The sequence below is a fragment of the Cryptomeria japonica genome, chromosome 5 (genome assembly GCF_030272615.1).
Source record: "Cryptomeria japonica chromosome 5, Sugi_1.0, whole genome shotgun sequence".
NCBI lineage: Eukaryota > Viridiplantae > Streptophyta > Pinopsida > Cupressales > Cupressaceae > Cryptomeria > Cryptomeria japonica.
In genome coordinates, this window is record NC_081409.1 from 679,590,039 (window position 1) to 679,608,841 (window position 18,803).

The following is an 18,803-nucleotide window of genomic DNA, read 5'->3' on the forward strand; positions in this document are numbered from 1 at the left end:
TTATCTAACTGGTACTTCTTTTCACCTTTTATTTTATCTCTATGTGATGTACCTTCCTTTTGTAACTCTCTTATTTTTGTGGTCCTTTTATCACGTGACTTAGTCATATTATTACCCATGTTGTCTTCACACATGTTTGTATTGTCCATACTGTCTGAAATTTTTTCTTCTTCATCATATAAAGGATTTGAGAATACATGAAAATCCTTTTCACACATACCATGGCAGTAGGGAATACGATTTTCCTCTATCACTTCATCACATAAGGGGCTTGAAAATATTTGAAAGCCATTTTCAAATTTGCATACCTCTTCTTTATCAATTGTATCATCAAGGTACTCAGGTATGGACTCACTTTCCTCATGACTGGTACAATATTCTTCATCAATGTTAGCAACAATTTCTTCAGGTTCTGACTTGTACTCACAAACATCATCAATTGCTTCTTCATCAGATGGGACTTCCAAAGGGATAACTGATTCTTCTATATATTCGTCTTCATTTTCATCTCTTATGTTGATGTTACTCATCTCACGCAAATCATGTAGTTTTTTATTCAATTCTTCAAGAATTGAACATGCTGATTCCAAACTGTCAGACCCACATTCTCTCACAATCAATTCCTCCAGTATAGCTTAATTAAGTTGTATATTATCAGGCATTTGGAAATAAGTCACCATTATTCTACCAATCAGTTTTTCTATAGATTCACCTCCCTTTCTTCTATAGATTCACCTTCCTTTCTTTTTATGTTGTAGATTGCATTGCCATAATCATAATCTGATTGAATCTAATTTTGGTATGGAAAACCAATTGAAGGGCTAGCGACTGAAGTGTTATCCTCGATTACACCATAAAATTCTTCCATGAACCACCACTCAAGTTCTTCCCATGATGAGATACTTTTTGGGGGTAACAAGCTGAATGACTGCTCTACAACATCCTCCAATGTTAGCACAAACCATTTCATGATCGTTTCTTCTAAGTAGATTTTGAAGGTCTCAATAAACCAATAAAATTATTTTAGATGCCCAATTGGTGATTCCCTTTCATCTCCATGGAACCTCGGCATACAAATCTTCAACTCACAAGGAAATGCATATGGATACTTAGGGATGTTACCAAAATCCAATGGCTTAAAACTTCTTGGAATATTCTTGCCTCTTTGTGGCTGTGGTTGCCACTGTGCATATTTTTCTGAAGATGCTTCTCCATAAAAATATGGATATTGAAACATACTAAATGCTACTGATCTTTTTCATTTAATTTTCCTTTTTATAGAGTCGCCACCTCTTTCCTAGGGGACATAATTTATTTATTTCTTCTGAGTTCTCTCCCATAGCAAAGTCTTAATAGTTCTTCCCCAGCAGAGTTTTTATAATTCTTCCCCAGTAGAGTCACCAATCTGTTGGGTCTCAAATCAACAGATTGGATAGGTTCTAAGGAAATGCCAACTCCTATGATCAAACCCTCCAATTGACTTGGCCAACTTATAGAGTGAACCTATTTGCTTACTAACTCTCTCACTTTAGGCTCTGCAGGACCTAGGCGGGTATACCTACTCACTAGTTGTTCCTTCAACTAATGTGTTTTATAGCAGATTTAGTTTCTTAATCTGATATCTCCTTGTCTTAGAATGGCATAAGTTTCTTAAACAGACTGATTTCAGATGTGTGTATTGATCTATGTATCTTATAAAAGTATATATGTTACACTTTGGCTAAATTACCTACTATACCTACTCTACTAATCCTATTGCTTAAAGGCAAAGGGTAACTGGTATGGTTAAAGGGTTTGTTTACAAATGATCATTGCCTTTCCTCCTATTTAGGCTACAGAGTCTTATATTTCTTCAGGACTTATTGTGTAAACTTATGAGACAATTTTTAATCCCACCACCTCTCGATGAGTCTGTCAATTACTGTTTCTTATGAGCTCTACTTCAATGTCTATATTGTAAACTGCTTGAATGAATTTAACCCTAACTTTTAAGAGACCATCCAAGGAAGAAATACAAGGAACAATTGCAATTCGCGACTAAATCTTTTTGTTCCAAATCTACAATATAAAAAACAAAATTTAATTGGAAGAACACGAATAACCTTATCCACTTTTAGATAATATCATAAGCAACTGCCTTCTAAAAATATGTTAACTCTCAACACATATGAGAAAGAAAATGCAACTGGTTATTTTTGATAAAAAGTTTAAAAGTACAAAATTGCCTCCACCTCTTCTATCTCTATTCTCTGTTTTTTCTCTCTTTACATTTTACATCACACATATATATGTGTTTGAATGGTTTTCATACCCCTTTGGGTGAAAAGACACCCCCGTTTTAAATAAAAATAATTCCAAAACCCGAAATTGCCTTAGTTTGTGTAATTAATTGTCACTTTACAAGTTGTTTAGGCATATTAGAGGTATTTTAAGGCTATTTTATGGGTATATAATGGATAAATGGTCTTTAAATGATGTAAATACCCCCTTTGGTGCTTCACACTCCATTTTTTATGTCCATTATTGTGTTTATGTTATGGTTTCTTATTGTGCAACAAATTTAAAATATATTACTTGTACTTATTCAATATATATATGTATATATATATTTAGAATTTTTCTTGCTCCTTGTCTTGGAATTTGGAATTCTAAAAATTGCAAATTTTAGGGTTCCAAGAGTGGCTCTGTCTGGGGATGGATGCCTGTTGTGGGCATAGCAAGAATTCAGATCTCTAGTAGAGCAGACCATGTGCCTAATTCATTGACCTATTTTGGTGGCCTCAAGCTCCAAAAACTAAACACCAATTCTTTCCTCTATCAAACATCCGATTCTCATCATGAAGTAGTATAAAAACTTTGAAATTAGTGATATCACCTGATTGGCAATTCCTGTCATAAATGGCATTATCCATTCTTATTTTATAAGGATTCTTTATTTCACCTGGATTACCATTATCCCCTATTCCATAGGAAATGATATTTATACTTTTACAAAAGTTTGCTTCTTGTGGCATCCACATATTCTTCATCTCTATTTTATTGGAATGCTGCATATTATCTAACTGGTACTTCTTTTCACCTTTTATTTTATCTCTATGTGATGTACCTTCCTTTTGTAACTCTCTTATTTTTGTGGTCCTTTTATCACGTAACTTAGTCATATTATTACCCATGTTGTCTTCACACATGTTTGTATTGTCCATACTGTCTGAAATTTTTTCTTCTTCATCATATAAAGGATTTGAGAATACATGAAAATCCTTTTCACACATACCATGGCAGTAGGGAATATGATTTTCCTCTATCTCTTCATCACATAAGGGGTTTGAAAATATTTGAAAGCCATTTTCAAATTTGCATACCTCTTCTTTATCAATTGTATCATCAAGGTACTAAGGTATGGACTCACTTTCCTCATGACTGGTACAATATTCTTCATCAATGTTAGCAACAATTTCTTCAAGTTCTGACTTGTACTCACAAACATCATCAATTGCTTCTTCATCAGATGGGACTTCCAAAGGGATGACTGATTCTTCTATATATTCATCTTCATTTTCATCTCTTATGTTGATGTTACTCATCTCATGCAAATCATGTAGTTTTTTATTCAATTCTTCAAGAATTGAACATGCTGATTCCAAACTGTTAGACCCACATTCTCTCACAATCAATTCCTCCAATATACCTGAATTAAGTTGTATATTATTAGGCATTTGGAAATAAGTGTGAGGCCTCACCTCGACTCAGTCTGACATTCAGTGGATTTTATATTTAGACTATTATGGATACTTTATTTTGATGCATTTTGAGACTTAAAACTTATATGATTTCAGGATTTGGATAACATTGCTATGTTTGATGATTTACTTATATGCTTTATGAGATAGAACACTACATGATTGTTAGATAGGATGATATTGCAATGATAAATGTCGTTATTAAATTTGCAGGACTTTACTATGATAATAGAACTATGATGTATGGTTAAGTTTATGTGAATTGGGATGAAATTGCTTATGTGAAATTGCTTGATAAAAGATGTATTTAATCTGTGCAGATGAAAATTGTATGCAAGTGATGATGTGTATTGTTATTCCTTTGAATTATATTATATGTGGATATTTGAAAGTACTAATGTGTAAATTGAGATGCGCAGGAAATTTACCATGTGACCATGGAAAATTACGGAGAACCAAACCTAGACTTATGTATGTTCGTAAGCCAGGGGTTGTCTATTTGGAGAGACAACACCCCATTTGTGTTGTATTTTATTTGTAACAGTATATGTTGCATGAGTGTTAAGTGTTATTTAAATTTAATGTGTAAAACCCACAAGAGACGATTTCATGTTTTAATTTGTAAAAGTGTTTTATTTGTGTCACTTGACACATGTAGATTTAAATTTAAATGTTTTATTTTTGTCTCTTCGTGGGAAAGTGTTTAACTATAGTTTTTTTTTAATAATATAACGTGTTGTCATAAATACCTTTGAAAAGAAATCTTTGGAGTGGTCAACATATGTTTGACCCGAAAATAAACTTCAGAGGGGTTTAAAATGGGTTAAATGAACACCTAGGGGTAGTTTAATAGGGTTTCCTAAAGCCCATAAGGTATACCTAGGGGTTAGGGGTAATTTTAGGCAAGTTTCTGCTTTTATGTGACCCTTTTGATGCTTTAAAAATTGGCTTTTTTGAGTTGTGCGAAAATTGAAAATTAAAAGTTTAAATCTAATTGAGATTTTTCCTATTCGAATGAGAGTCTTTTTGCATTCTACTTTACTTTCCTTTTTGGTTTTTAGAAACTTGTGAGAACTCAGAGAATGAGCTTCTTAAGCAGGAATTTGTGAAATTGAGGGCAATCACCCACTCTCCATTTTTGAAGACAACAGAATTTTTGAAAAGAAAATAATAGTTTAGAATAGAAAACTTGACTAAGGGTAGAAGAAGAAGATCCGTGGATTGGGCAGCTCTTCCTCAAATATTATACTACCATTGGTCAGATTAAGGTTGGTTTGATTATTCTTTAGTATGTCTATTTTCTCATATGTGTTTTGAGAGTATGATTGGTATAAGAAGTATGTATTTTTTTTTAAATGTTTTATTTTAGAAATTCATTTGGAATTTTGCAATATGCTTTGTTGTGTTTTGGGAGTTTTCTCAAGACCTCTTACTCTTGGGAGAGAGGAGGATTTTGTGGGTGGTAGCAGTGACAACCCTCGAGTGAGAGACTCTCGTTTGAGAGCAATCACAAGGGATCTTTGTGTGACCCTTGCTGCATGGCCTGTTTGTGCAATGGGGGTCATAGGGAGGGACATGAGGCTAGAATGCCTTTGGGGGGCATAAGGAATAAGGGGTTGAGATTTTTGATGTATTTATTGTGCCATGAGGTGGCTACTTGTTTTTCCATACTTGCAGTTCTCGTCAGGGTATTGGTTCGCTACCACCCTTAAAAAAGGTCATCACCAAAGTGTGGTGCTGTGAAGCCAAGTTGGGATTGTTTATGAATCTCTATGTGTGTATTTTTGTCTTCTATGTGTTTGCATGTTTGTTACCCATCTAGGGCTTGGTTCTCCGAGCTCGGGGTTGGCTACCTGTTAGCTTAGGTTGGGAGGTGAGCACTCTGTGGTCATATTGTGTTTCTATTATGCAGGAATGCCAGGAGAAAAGACTAGGAAAAGTGAAAGGTTGCAGAAGAATATTGTTGAAGAAATTTTAAATTGATTTGCAGTTATTAGTTTTAAATTTGATAGGAGAAATACATCCTCATTCATAGAAATGAGAGGGAAGTTGTAATTTTGAAAATAGACATGAGATTTGTTGTTGTAGTTAAATAAAGAAACATCCTGTAAATTAGCAGAATTATCGTTAGAGTTGTAAAAAGCTAGATATGCTTCTATTTTCTATTAAAAAAATTTTTTTGCTTTTTGATTTGCATGCAATAGTTGTTTTTTTTGCAATATAAAAATCAGTTTATTTAAATCTGAGTTCTTATTTTTAGCTGAAAATCTATCTCTATTTTAATTGCAAAAAAAATCATGATTTGTAGTTGCTGTTAACTTGTAAATAAATTAGTTGTTTTATTAGTTGAGAAATGAATGAATGTATTTAATTTAGAAAAGTATAATGCTTTCCTAAAATAGTATTTCTTAAGTTTTAAAGAAAAATAAATCTTAGAATTTTGTTTCCTCCATATCCATAGATTACAATATATAGATTTCGATATAGTTATGAAAATATTTGTATATCCATTAAAACAGGCGTAATCCATATTTCCTTTCTACAATGGTATATCAAAATCTTCATGATTACGATGTTAGTTTAAGAAAGAAAAAAAAAATTAAAACTATTAGTCATAAATAAATATTTATATATATCTATATGCATGTAGAAATCATGGGTATATTTATATATATTTTTATATTAAACATGCCATATAAATACCCTGCAAAACAAATGAAAATGGGAGCCTAAGTTTATTTACCATATATATATAAATTTAGCATAATGAGATTACTTTGTTAATTTTTTTGTTCCTTTCAAAAAAAAAATTTGCATGTAAAATTAGCATTGAGAAATATATATAAATGTATATATTTATATTTATATATATATATATATAAATATATATATTTATATTATATATAAATAAATAAATAAAATTTAAAAAATTTTAACACAAAAAAAGGGGCCGAGGCACTGTGCATCGCACAGTGAATGGCGGAGCCGCGCACTGTGCAAAGCACAGTGGACGGCGGCGCTGCACACTGTGCAGTGCAAAGTGAACGGCGGGGCCGCGCACTGTGCACTGCATAGTGGGCGGCCATGGCCGAGCCGCCACCAGAGAAACCCCCGCCTTTCTTTGAGTTCGCCCTTCGCCGTATTCACTCTCTTAGTTCGGCCCTGCAATGCGGGGTTTGAACAAAACCAAAAAAAATATATAAATCAAACCCTAGCCCGAGTAGGGCTAGGGTAAGAAAATAAAATAGACTGTTTAACTCTTGTTTATAAATTAAAAAAAAAATCCCTAATTAGGGATTACATGGAAATTGTTTTTTTTTTTAAGTTGTGGAAAATCTATATTTAAGATTTGATAGGGTTTTCAATTTAGATAGACGTGGAAATTTTAATCCCAATTAATTATTTTATTAAATTAACTATTTGTAAAGCCTTGATTAAATAGAAAAAGGAAATTAATTCCTTGAAAGCTAAATTTGATTTTTGAAAGATAATTTTTCCACATCGAACAATGCCATTTAGAAATTAAGTTGACACTTTAATCCATTTATTTAATTAATGATTTTAAATTGAAATTTAGACAATATGGCTTTATGGGAGATCAATTTTTATCTTCGTATACCCATTTAAATGAGTTTAATAAATTAAACTAACGACTTTATTTGATGAGAAAATAAATTAAAACATTTAGTTTCCGCAAATGAATTTTAATTAAGTTTCGATACTTAGTTAGTTCGATCTTTGTTATGGCCAACATGTTAACACATGTCGTGATAGCAAACTTGGTGATTTAACTAGTCGTTTAAAAAAAAAAATCGATCCGTTTTTGCCCTAAATTTTGGGCATGACATTTTGGTATCAGAGCAAGGTTTCCACACTAGGAACCTTACTCCACTTACATTTCGCCTTAGATTATTTAAATTATTTTGTTAAATTTATTTTATCAGACTTTTGAATTTAATTGAATTAATATTATTCTAAAAGAAATTAATTAATTGTTTTGCCTTATTTTCCTCTTAGGATGCCTCCGACGATGCGACAAGCTCGCAAGCGCGGACAGGGTCCTAGACGTGTGCGCATAGCACGCGAAGAGGTAGTGAGGGAGGCATCGGTTCCAGAGGAGAACCCAGGGGCACCTCCCGAACTGCCAAATGAACCTAACCAAGACCTCTTAGCAGCAATCTAGAATCTTATTGGCATAGTTCAAGAAAGGATCCTAGCAGAGAACCCTCAGGTTAGAAATCATGACTCTGGGAGTCATAGATCTGTTGATAGAGAACGAAGCAGGAGCCGAGCTTTGATTCCTGTAGAGAGCCAGGGTGGAAATGAGCCAAAGTCTATGCATATGCCAGGACCACCTCCAGCAGTGGAACCAGTTTATTTTGAGAGAGCTCATCGAGATCTAGGGGATCTCATCAGGGAGGTCATGCGCCTCCAACCACCATCCTTCGGAGGTTCTACCGATGGAGTAAAGGCCGAGGCATGGCTTCTGAGTCTTGAGAGGTGCTTTGTGTTGTGTTCTTATGAGAGCAACTTGAAAGCACGTGTCGCAGTTCATCTTCTGAGAGGGACAACCTCCACCTGGTGGAGACAGGAAGAGTACAAATGTGGATTAGTTCCTGATATTCTCACTTGGGAGATATTCACAGAGAGGTTTCGTGAGAGGTACCTATCAGAACACTTCAGGCAGCATCGTATAGACGAATTTCACGATCTCCAACAAAAAGGCTTGTCAGTAACCCAATATGAGAGTAAATTCTTTGAGTTGTTGCCTTATGTAGATTATCTAAAGGATGAGAAACTTCTTGTAAACCGCTTCATCAGGGGATTAAATGCCGGTATAGCCGGGCCTGTTAGGATGTCTGCTCCAGAGAGCCTTCGGGTTGCTGTAGAGAAGGCACTGATTGCCGAGGAAATTCACGTCAGACCACAAGACAATAGGGATCGGTTTTAGAACTGAAATCCCACACCTCAGACTTATGGATTCCAAAAACCACATTGGAAAGGAAACAACCGAAATTCTCAGGGGTTCTCCAAACCCCCTCCTCCACAACAGAGACCACAGAACCAGAGGCAGAAGCCTCCACAGTATCAGCAGGGCTCCAAGCCCAAACAGTGGTAGACTCAGGGACAAAAACGTGATCAGAGAGCACAGGGGCAGTACACACAGCTGGCGGGGGCTCAGTAGTCCTCCAGGGGTGGGTACAGTGGATCCAGTAGGACAGGAGGTTAGGCATTCTCTAGGCCTCAGGGTGCCCAGTTCCAGGCACGGGGTGCTTGCTTTACGTGTGGAGCCATGGGGCATATGGCAAGGGATTGCCCTCAGGGACAGGTGGCAGGGAGTCAGCGGATGGCTGCTTCAGAGCCGATAGTTGGTGATATGGGCAGGTCCCATAGAGTATTCGCAGCGGTTGACAACCGCCAGGCTGAGCATCAGGCCATGGTTATCGAATCTTCAGGTATAATCAAAGGTAACAATGTATCTATTTTGTTTGATTTAGGAGTTACTGACTCCTTTATATCTCCATTGGTTGTGGAGCGTTGCGGGCTAGTGGCAACTAGACAGGGTGTCAGTTGGGAAGTGGAATTAGCTTAAGGAGCTAGAGTATCAGTGGAATCAGAGGTTAGGGCATGTCAGCTACAGATTGGCAAGACCACCACTTTAGTAGACCTTAGAGTGACTCCACTTGGATCTTACGGAATTGTACTTGGAATGGATTGCCGCCTAAAAAGGATCGAGTGTGAGGATGATCATGGTTCGCCCATAGTTATCACCGGGATTCAGAGGCCCGTGTCTCTTCGCATGATCTCCGCAATGCAGCTTAAGCGGAGCATGCGGAAGGGATGTCAGCTTTTTGCTATCACTATCAGTGATAGAGGAGAAGAGGAAGAAAAAGAAACATCACTCGATGACCATTCTATCCTTAAGGGATATTCAGATGTATTTCCTTCAGAGTTACCGGGAATGCCTCCCCGTAGAGAGATTGATTTTCATATAGACCTAGTACCAGGAGCCGAGCCAGTTTCCAGAGCACCTTATAGGATGACCACCAATGAGCTAAATGAACTTAAAATATAGCTTGAGGAACTTCTTGAGAAGGGCCATATTCGTCCTAGCGTATCCCCTTGGGGTGCACCAGTCATCTTCGTTAAGAAGAAGGATGGATCTCTCCAATTATGTATGGATTATCGGCAGCTAAATAAAGTAACCATCAAGAACCGATATCCTTTGCCCAGAATTAATGATTTATTCGACCAACTTTAGGGTGCCAAAGTCTTTTCCAAAATAGATCTAAAGTCAGGATACCATCAGTTGAGAATAGTGGAAAGTGATATCCACAAGACCACATTTCACACTAGATATGGTCACTATGAGTTTACCGTAGTCCCTTTTGGACTTATGAATGCCCCATCAATTTTTATGAGCCTCATGAATGAGGTGTTCCGTACCTTTCTGGACCGTTTTGTTATTGTGTTCCTCGATGATATACTGATATATTTTCAGAATGAGAAGGAGCATGAGGAGCACCTGAAGCAGGTATTGCAGTGTTTGCGGGATAACCAGTTGTTTAGCAGCCTATCAAAGTGTGCTTTCTTTCAGTCTAAGGTCAAGTACCTTGGGCACGTTATTTCTGGTGATGGGATCTTAGTTGACCCATCAAAGATTAGGGCTATTATGGATTGGCTAGTGCCTACCAGTGTGATAGAAGTCAGGAGTTTCATCAGCTTAGCAGGGTATTACCGATGTTTTGTCGAGGGTTTCTCCAAAGTCGCACACCCTATTACTTCTCTTCAGCGTAAAGGGAAGAAATTTGAGTGGATAGAGAAGTGCGAGAAGGCCTTTCAGGAACTCAAGAAGGCACTTACTAGCGCTCCTATCCTATTTGTACCAAATCCTACAGCTGATTTCATGGTTTGTACAGATGCTTCTCTAGAGGGTTTAGGAGCAGTTCTTATGCAGGATGGAAGGGCCATAGCTTTCGAGTCTAGGAAACTTAAGACTCATGAACTTAATTATCCCACTCACGACCTTGAGCTCGCAGCAGTAGTGCATGCACTTGTGAGGTGGAGACACTTCCTTTTAGGCCATCACTTCGAGTTGCACTCAGATCATCAGAGTCTTCAGTACATCTTCACTTAGCCGAACCTTAATGCAAGACAGAGGAGATGGATGGAGTTCTTGTGCGAATATGATTTTGACGTTCACTACATCAAAAGAAAGGAAAATGTAGTTGCAGATGCCTTGAGTAGGAGACGTCACGAGGTTTACACCATATCCATGGGCACGGACTTGAGAGACCATATACTACAGCACTTGCCAGAGGATGAATGGTATGCAGAGGTTGGTCAGGTAATACGATCTCAAGTTACTCTAGAAGGGAAATATGTGGATTATTCCTTGGAGTCTGATGGACTGTTACGCCATAGAGGGCACATTTATGTACCTTCCTCCAGAGGGTTGCGAGAGTTCATTGTCACGGAGGCTCATAGAGCTCCTTATGCAGCGCACCTCGGGGTTAAAAAGTTGCATGCTGACTTGAGGTAGTTGTATCATTGGCCGGGAATGTGGCAGCTCATTGCTGAGATAGTAGCTCGATGCCTCGAGTGTCAGAGAGTAAAGGTGGAGCACCGCCATCCTGGTGGATTGCTCCAGTCTCATGCTATACCAGAGTGGAAGTGGGATACTATATCCATGGATTTCATCATTGGTCTTCCTATGTCCTCTCGTCGCCATGATGCTATCTTGGTGACAGTTGACAAGTTGACCAAAGTAGCTCACTTTTCACCAGTCCGTACTACATTCACAGCTCTAGCAGTAGCACAGGTGTTCTTGCAAGATATTGTTAGACTTCATGGCGTGCTCTGCAAGATTATTTCTGACAGGGATTCTCTTTTCACTTCTTCCTTTTGGAAGTCATTACAGGCAGCTATGGGCACTAAGCTCAATTTCAGTACAGCCTATCACCCGGAGATAGATGGTCAGACAGAGAGGGTCAATCAAGTGTTAGAGGATATGCTTCGTATGTACGTCATGGATCATCAAAACCAGTGGGAGGAGTATCTTCCCTTAGTGGAGTTTGCCTATAACAATGGGCATCACACTTCTTTGGGGATGCCACCCTATCACGCATTGTACGGCAGGCCTTGCAGGATGCCTTTGAGTTGGGATCGCATAGAGGATAGAGTTGCTATTGGTCCTAAGATAGTTTAGGATATGGAACAGTAGGTGGATTTGATTAGGCAGCGTCTCAGAGAGGCTCAGGATAGACAAAAGAAATATGCTGATGCAAAGAGGATAGATTGTAGCTACTTGGTTGGAGACAGAGTTTTCTTGAGAGTGCAACCGCATAAGAGTCCAATCCATTACGGAAAGGGTTCTAAGCTTGCACCTCGCTTTATAGGACCTTTTGAGATTCTTGAGAGGATAAGCCCAGTTGCCTACCATTTAGCATTGCTACCTAGCCTGTCACGCATCCACGATGTGTTTCATGTATCAGTTTTGAGAAAATATATCTATGATGAGTGTCACATTTTAGATTGGGATGCCTTGTAGGTGGAGTCGGACGGGCAGCTAGCTTTGGAGCCCATTCACATTTTGGCACGCCGGACATTGGCCCTTCGAGGTCGAGAATTGGACCAGGTTAGGGTCCAGTGGGATTGCTATGATGAGGTTACGGCTTCATGGAAGGATGCAACACGTATGAGATCAGAGTACCCCCACCTCTTTGATGAACTCCAGGAGGAAGTTCATGCCTAGAGGGGGAGGGTGTGAGGCCTCACCTCGACTCAGTCTGACATTCAGTGGATTTTATATTTAGACTATTATGGATACTTTATTTTGATGCATTCTGAGACTTAGAACTTATATGATTTCAGGATTTGGATAACATTGCTATGTTTGATGATTTACTTATATGCTTTATGAGATAGCACACTACATGATTGTTAGATAGGATGATATTGCAATGATAGATGTCGTTATTAAATTTGGAGGACTTTACTATGATAATAGAACTATGATGTATGGTTAAGTTTTTGTGAATTGGGATGAAATTGCTTATGTGAAATTGCTTGATAAAAGATGTATTTAATCTGTGCAGATGAAAATTGTATGCAGGTGATGATGTGTATTGTTATTCCTTTGAATTATATTATATGTAGATATTTGAAAGTACTAATGTGTAAATTGAGATGCACAGGAAATTTACCATGTGACCATGGAAAATTACGGAGAACCAAACCTAGACTTATGTATGTTCGTAAGCCAGGGGTTATCTATTTGGAGAGACAACACCCCATTTGTGTTGTATTTTATTTGTAACAGTATATGTTGCATGAGTGTTAAGTGTTATTTAAATTTAATGTGTAAAACCCACAAGAGACGATTTTAGCTTTTAATTTGTAAAAGTGTTTTATTTGTGTCACTTGACACATGTGTAGATTTAAATTTAAATGTTTTATTTTTGTCTCTTGGTGGGAAAGTGTTTAACTATAGTTTTTCTTTAATAATATAACGTGTTGTCATAAATACCTTTGGAAAGAAATCTTTGGAGTGGTCAACATATGTTTGACCCGAAAATAAACTTCAGAGGGGTTTAAAATGGGTTAAATGAACACCTAGGGGTAGTTTAATAGGGTTTCCTAAAGCCCATAAGGTATACCTACGGGTTAGGGGTAATTTTAGGCAAGTTTCTGCTTTTATGTGACCCTTTTGATGCTTTAAAAATTGGCTTTTTTGAGTTGTGCAAAAATTGAAAATTAGAAGTTTAAATCTAAGTGAGATTTTTCCTATTCGAATGAGAGTCTTTTTGCATTCTGCTTTACTTTCCTTTTTGGCTTTTAGAAACTTGTGAGAACTCAGAGAATGAGCTTCTTAAGCAAGAATTTGTGAAATTGAGGGTAATCACCCACTCTCCATTTTTGAAGACAAGAGAATTTTTGAAAAGAAAATAATAGTTTAGAATAGAAAATTTGACTAAGGGTAGAAGAAGAAGATCCGTGGATTGGGCAGCTCTTCCTCAAATATTATACTACCATTGGGCAGATTAAGGTTGGTTTGATTATTCTTTAGTATGTCTATTTTCTCATATGTGTTTTGAGAGTATGATTGGTATAAGAAGTATGTGTTTTTTTTTAAATGTTTTGTTTTAGAAATTCATTTGGAATTTTGCAATATGCTTTTTTGTGTTTTGGGAGTTTTCTCAAGACCTCTTACTCTTGGGAGAGAGGAGGATCTTGTGGGTGGTAGCAGTGACAACCCTCGAATGAGAGACTCTCATTTGAGAGTGATCACAAGGGATCTTTGTGTGATCCTTGCTGCATGGCCTGTTTGTGCAATGGCGGTCATAAGGAGGGACATGAGGCTAGAATGCCTTTGGGGGGCATAAGGAATAAGGGGTTGAGATTTTTGAAGTATTTATTGTGCCATGAGGTGGCTACTTGTTTTTCCATACTTGTAGTTCTCCTCAGGGTATTGGTCCGCTACCACCCTTAAAAAAGGTCATCACCAAAGTGTGGTGTTGTGAAGCCAAGTTGGGAGTGTGTTTGAATCTCTATGTGTGTATTTTTGTCTTCTATGTGTTTGCATGTTTGTTACCCATCTAGGGTTTGGTTCTCCGAGCTCGAGGGTGGCTACCAGTTAGCCTAGGCTGGGAGGTGAGCACTCCATGGTCATATTGTGTTTCTATTATGCAGGAATGCCAGGAGAAAAGACTAGGAAAAGTGAAAGGTTGCAGAAGAATATTGTTGAAGAAATTCTAAATTGATTTGCAGTTATTAGTTTTAAATTTGATAGGCGAAATACATCCTCATTCATAGAAATGAGAGGGAAGTTGTAATTTTGAAAATAGACTGAAGTGTTGTCCTCGATTACACCATAAAATTCTTCCATGAACCACCACTCAAGTTCTTCCCATGATGAGATATTTTGTGGGGGTAACAAGCTGAATGACTGCTCTGCAACATCCTCCAATGTTAGCACAAACCATTTCATGATCATTTCTTCTAAATAGATTTTGAAGGTCTCAATAAACCAATAAAATGATTTTAGATGCCCAATTGGTGATTCCCTTTCATCTCCATTGAACCTCGACATACAAATCTTCAACTCACATGGAAATGCATATGGATACTCAGGGATGTTACCAAAATCCAATGGCTTAAAACTTCTTGGAATATTCTTGCCTCTTTGTGGCTGTGGTTGCCATTGTGCATATTTTTCTGAAGATGCTTCTCCATAAAAATATGGATATTGAAACATACTGAATGCTACTGATCTTTTTCATTTAATTTTCCTTTTTATAGAGTCGCCACCTCTTTCCTAGAGGACATAATTTATTTATTTCTTCTGAGTTATCTCCCATAGCAGAGTCTTAATAATTCTTCCCCAACAGAGTTTTTATAACTCTTCCCCAACAGAGTCGCCAATCTGTTGGGTATCAAATCAATAGATTGGACAGGTTCTAAGGAAATGCCAACTCCTATGATCAAACCCTCCAATTGACTTGGCCAACTTATAGAGTGAACCTATTTGCTTACTAACTCTCTCACTTTAGGCTCTGCAGGACCTAGGCGGGTATACCTACTCACTAGTTGTTCCTTCAACTAATATTTTTTATAGCAGATTTAGTGTCTTAATTTGATATCTCCTTGTCTCAGAATGGCATAAGTTTCTTAAACAGACTGATTTCAGATGTGTGTATTGATCTAAGTATCTTATAAAAGTATATATGTTACACTTTGGCTAAATTACCTACTATACCTACTCTACTAATCCTATTGCTTAAAGGTAAAGGGTAACTGGTATGCTTAAAGGGTTTGTTTACAAATGATCATTGCCTGTCCTCCTATTTGGGCTACAGAGTCTTATATTTCTTCAAGACTTATTGTGTAAACTTATGAGACAATTTTTAATCCCACCACCTCTCGATGAGTCTGTCAGTTACTGTTTCTTATGAGCTCTACTTCAATGTCTATATTGTAAACTGCTTGAATGAATTTAACCCTAACTTTTAAGAGACCATCCAAGGAAGAAATACAAGGAACAATTACAATTCGCGACTAAATCTTTTTGTTCCAAATCTACAATATAAAAAACAAAATTTAATTGGAAGAACACGAATAACCTTATCCACTTTTAGATAATATCATAAGCAACTGCCTTCTAAAAATATGTTAACTCTCAACACATATGAGAAAGAAAATGCAACTGGTTATTTTTGATAAAAAGTTTAAAAGTACAAAATTGCCTCCACCTCTTCTATCTCTATTCTCTGTTTTTTCTCTCTTTACATTTTACATCACACATATATATGTGTTTGAATGGTTTTCATACCCCTTTGGGTGAAAAGACACCCCCGTTTTAAATAAAAATAATTCCAAAACCCGAAATTGCCTTAGTTTGTGTAATTAATTGTCACTTTACAAGTTGTTTAGGCATATTAGAGGTATTTTAAGGCTATTTTATGGGTATATAATGGATAAATGGTCTTTAAATGATGTAAATACCCCCTTTGGTGCTTCACACTCCATTTTTTATGCCCATTATTGTGTTTATGTTATGGTTTCTTATTGTGCAACAAATTTAAAATATATTACTTGTACTTATTCAATATATATATGTATATATATATTTAGAATTTTTCTTGCTCCTTGTCTTGGAATTTGGAATTCTAAAAATTGCAAATTTTAGGGTTCCAACAGTGGCTCTGTCTGGAGATGGATGCCTGTTGTGGGCATAGCAAGAATTCAGATCTCTAGTAGAGCAGATCATGTGCCTAATTCATTGACCTATTTTGGTGGCCTCAAGCCCCAAAAACTAAACACCAATTCTTTCCTCTATCAAACATCTGATTCTCATCATGAAGTAGTATAAAAACTTTGAAATTAGTGATATCACCTGATTGGCAATTCCTGTCATAAATGGCATTATCCATCCTTATTTTATACGGATTCTTTATTTCACCTGGATTACCATTATCCCCTATTCCATAGGAAATGATATTTATACTTTTACAAAAGTTTGCTTCTTGTGGCATCCACATATTCTTCATCTCTATTTTATTGGAATGCTGCATATTATCTAACTGGTACTTCTTTTCACCTTTTATTTTATCTCTATGTGATGTACCCTCCTTTTGTAACTCTCTTATTTTTGTGGTCCTTTTATCACGTGACTTAGTCATATTATTAACCATGTTGTCTTCACACATGTTTGTATTGTCCATACTGTCTGAAATTTTTTCTTCTTCATCATATAAAGGATTTGAGAATACATGAAAATCCTTTTCACACATACCATGGCAGTAGGGAATATGATTTTCCTCTATCACTTCATCACATAAGGGGTACAATATTCCTCACTTTCCTCATGACTGGTACAATATTCTTCATCAATGTTAGCAACAATTTCTTCAGGTTCTGACTTGTACTCACAAACATCATCAATTGCTTCTTCATCAGTTGGGACTTCCAAAGGGATGACTGATTCTTCTATATATTCATCTTCATTTTCATCTCTTATGTTGATGTTACTCATCTCACGCAAATCATGTAGTTTTTTATTCAATTCTTCAAGAATTGAACATGCTGATTCCAAACTGTCAGACCCACATTCTCTCACAATTAATTCCTCCAGTATAGCTGAATTAAGTTGTATATTATTAGGCATTTGGAAATAAGTGTGAGGCCTCACCTCGACTCAGTCTGACATTCAGTGGATTTTATATTTAGACTATTATGGATACTTTATTTTGATGCATTTTGAGACTTAGAACTTATATGATTTCAGGATTTGGATAACATTGCTATGTTTGATGATTTACTTATATGCTTTATGAGATAGAACACTACATGATTGTTAGATAGGATGATATTGCAATGATAAATGTCATTATTAAATTTGTAGGACTTTACTATGATAATAGAACTATGATGTATGGTTAAGTTTATGTGAATTGGGATGAAATTGCTTATGTGAAATTGCTTGATAAAAGAGGTATTTAATCTGTGCTGATGAAAATTGTATGCAAGTGATGATGTGTATTGTTATTCCTTTGAATTATATTATATGTGGATATTTGAAAGTACTAATGTGTAAATTGAGATGCGCAGGAAATTTACCATGTGACCATGGAAAATTACGGAGAACCAAACCTAGACTTATGTATGTTCGTAAGCCAGGGGTTGTCTATTTGGAGAGACAACACCCCATTTGTGTTGTATTTTATTCGTAACAGTATATGTTGCATGAGTGTTAAGTGTTATTTAAATTTAATGTGTAAAACCCACAAGAGACGATTTCATGTTTTAATTTGTAAAAGTGTTTTATTTGTGTCACTTGACACGTGTAGATTTAAATTTAAATGTTTTATTTTTGTCTCTTGGTGGGAAAGTGTTTAACTATAGTTTTTCTTTAATAATATAACATGTTGTCATAAATACCTTTGGAAAGAAATCTTTGGAGTGGTCAACATATGTTTGACCCGAAAATAAACTTCAGAGGGGTTTAAAATGGGTTAAATGAATACCTAGGGGTAGTTTAATAGGGTTTCCTAAAGCCCATAAGGTAAACCTACGGGTTAGGGGTAATTTTAGGCAAGTTTTTGCTTTTATGTGACCCTTTTGATGCTTTAAAAATTGGCTTTTTTGAGTTGTGCGAAAATTGAAAATTAGAAGTTTAAATCTAATTGAGATTTTTCCTATTCGAATGAGAGTCTTTTTGCATTCTACTTTACTTTCCTTTTTGGTTTTTAGAAACTTGTGAGAACTCAGAGAATGAGCTTCTTAAGCAAGAATTTATGAAATTGAGGGTAATCACCCACTCTCCATTTTCGAAGACAAGAGAATTTTTGAAAAGAAAATAATAGTTTAGAATAGAAAATTTGACTAAGGGTAGAAGAAGAAGATCCGTGGATTGGGCAGCTCTTCCTCAAATATTATACTACCATTGGGCAGATTAAGGTTGGTTTGATTATTCTTTAGTATGTCTATTTTCTCGTATGTGTTTTGAGAGTATGATTGGTATAAGAAGTATGTGTTTTTTTTTAAATGTTTTGTTTTAGAAAT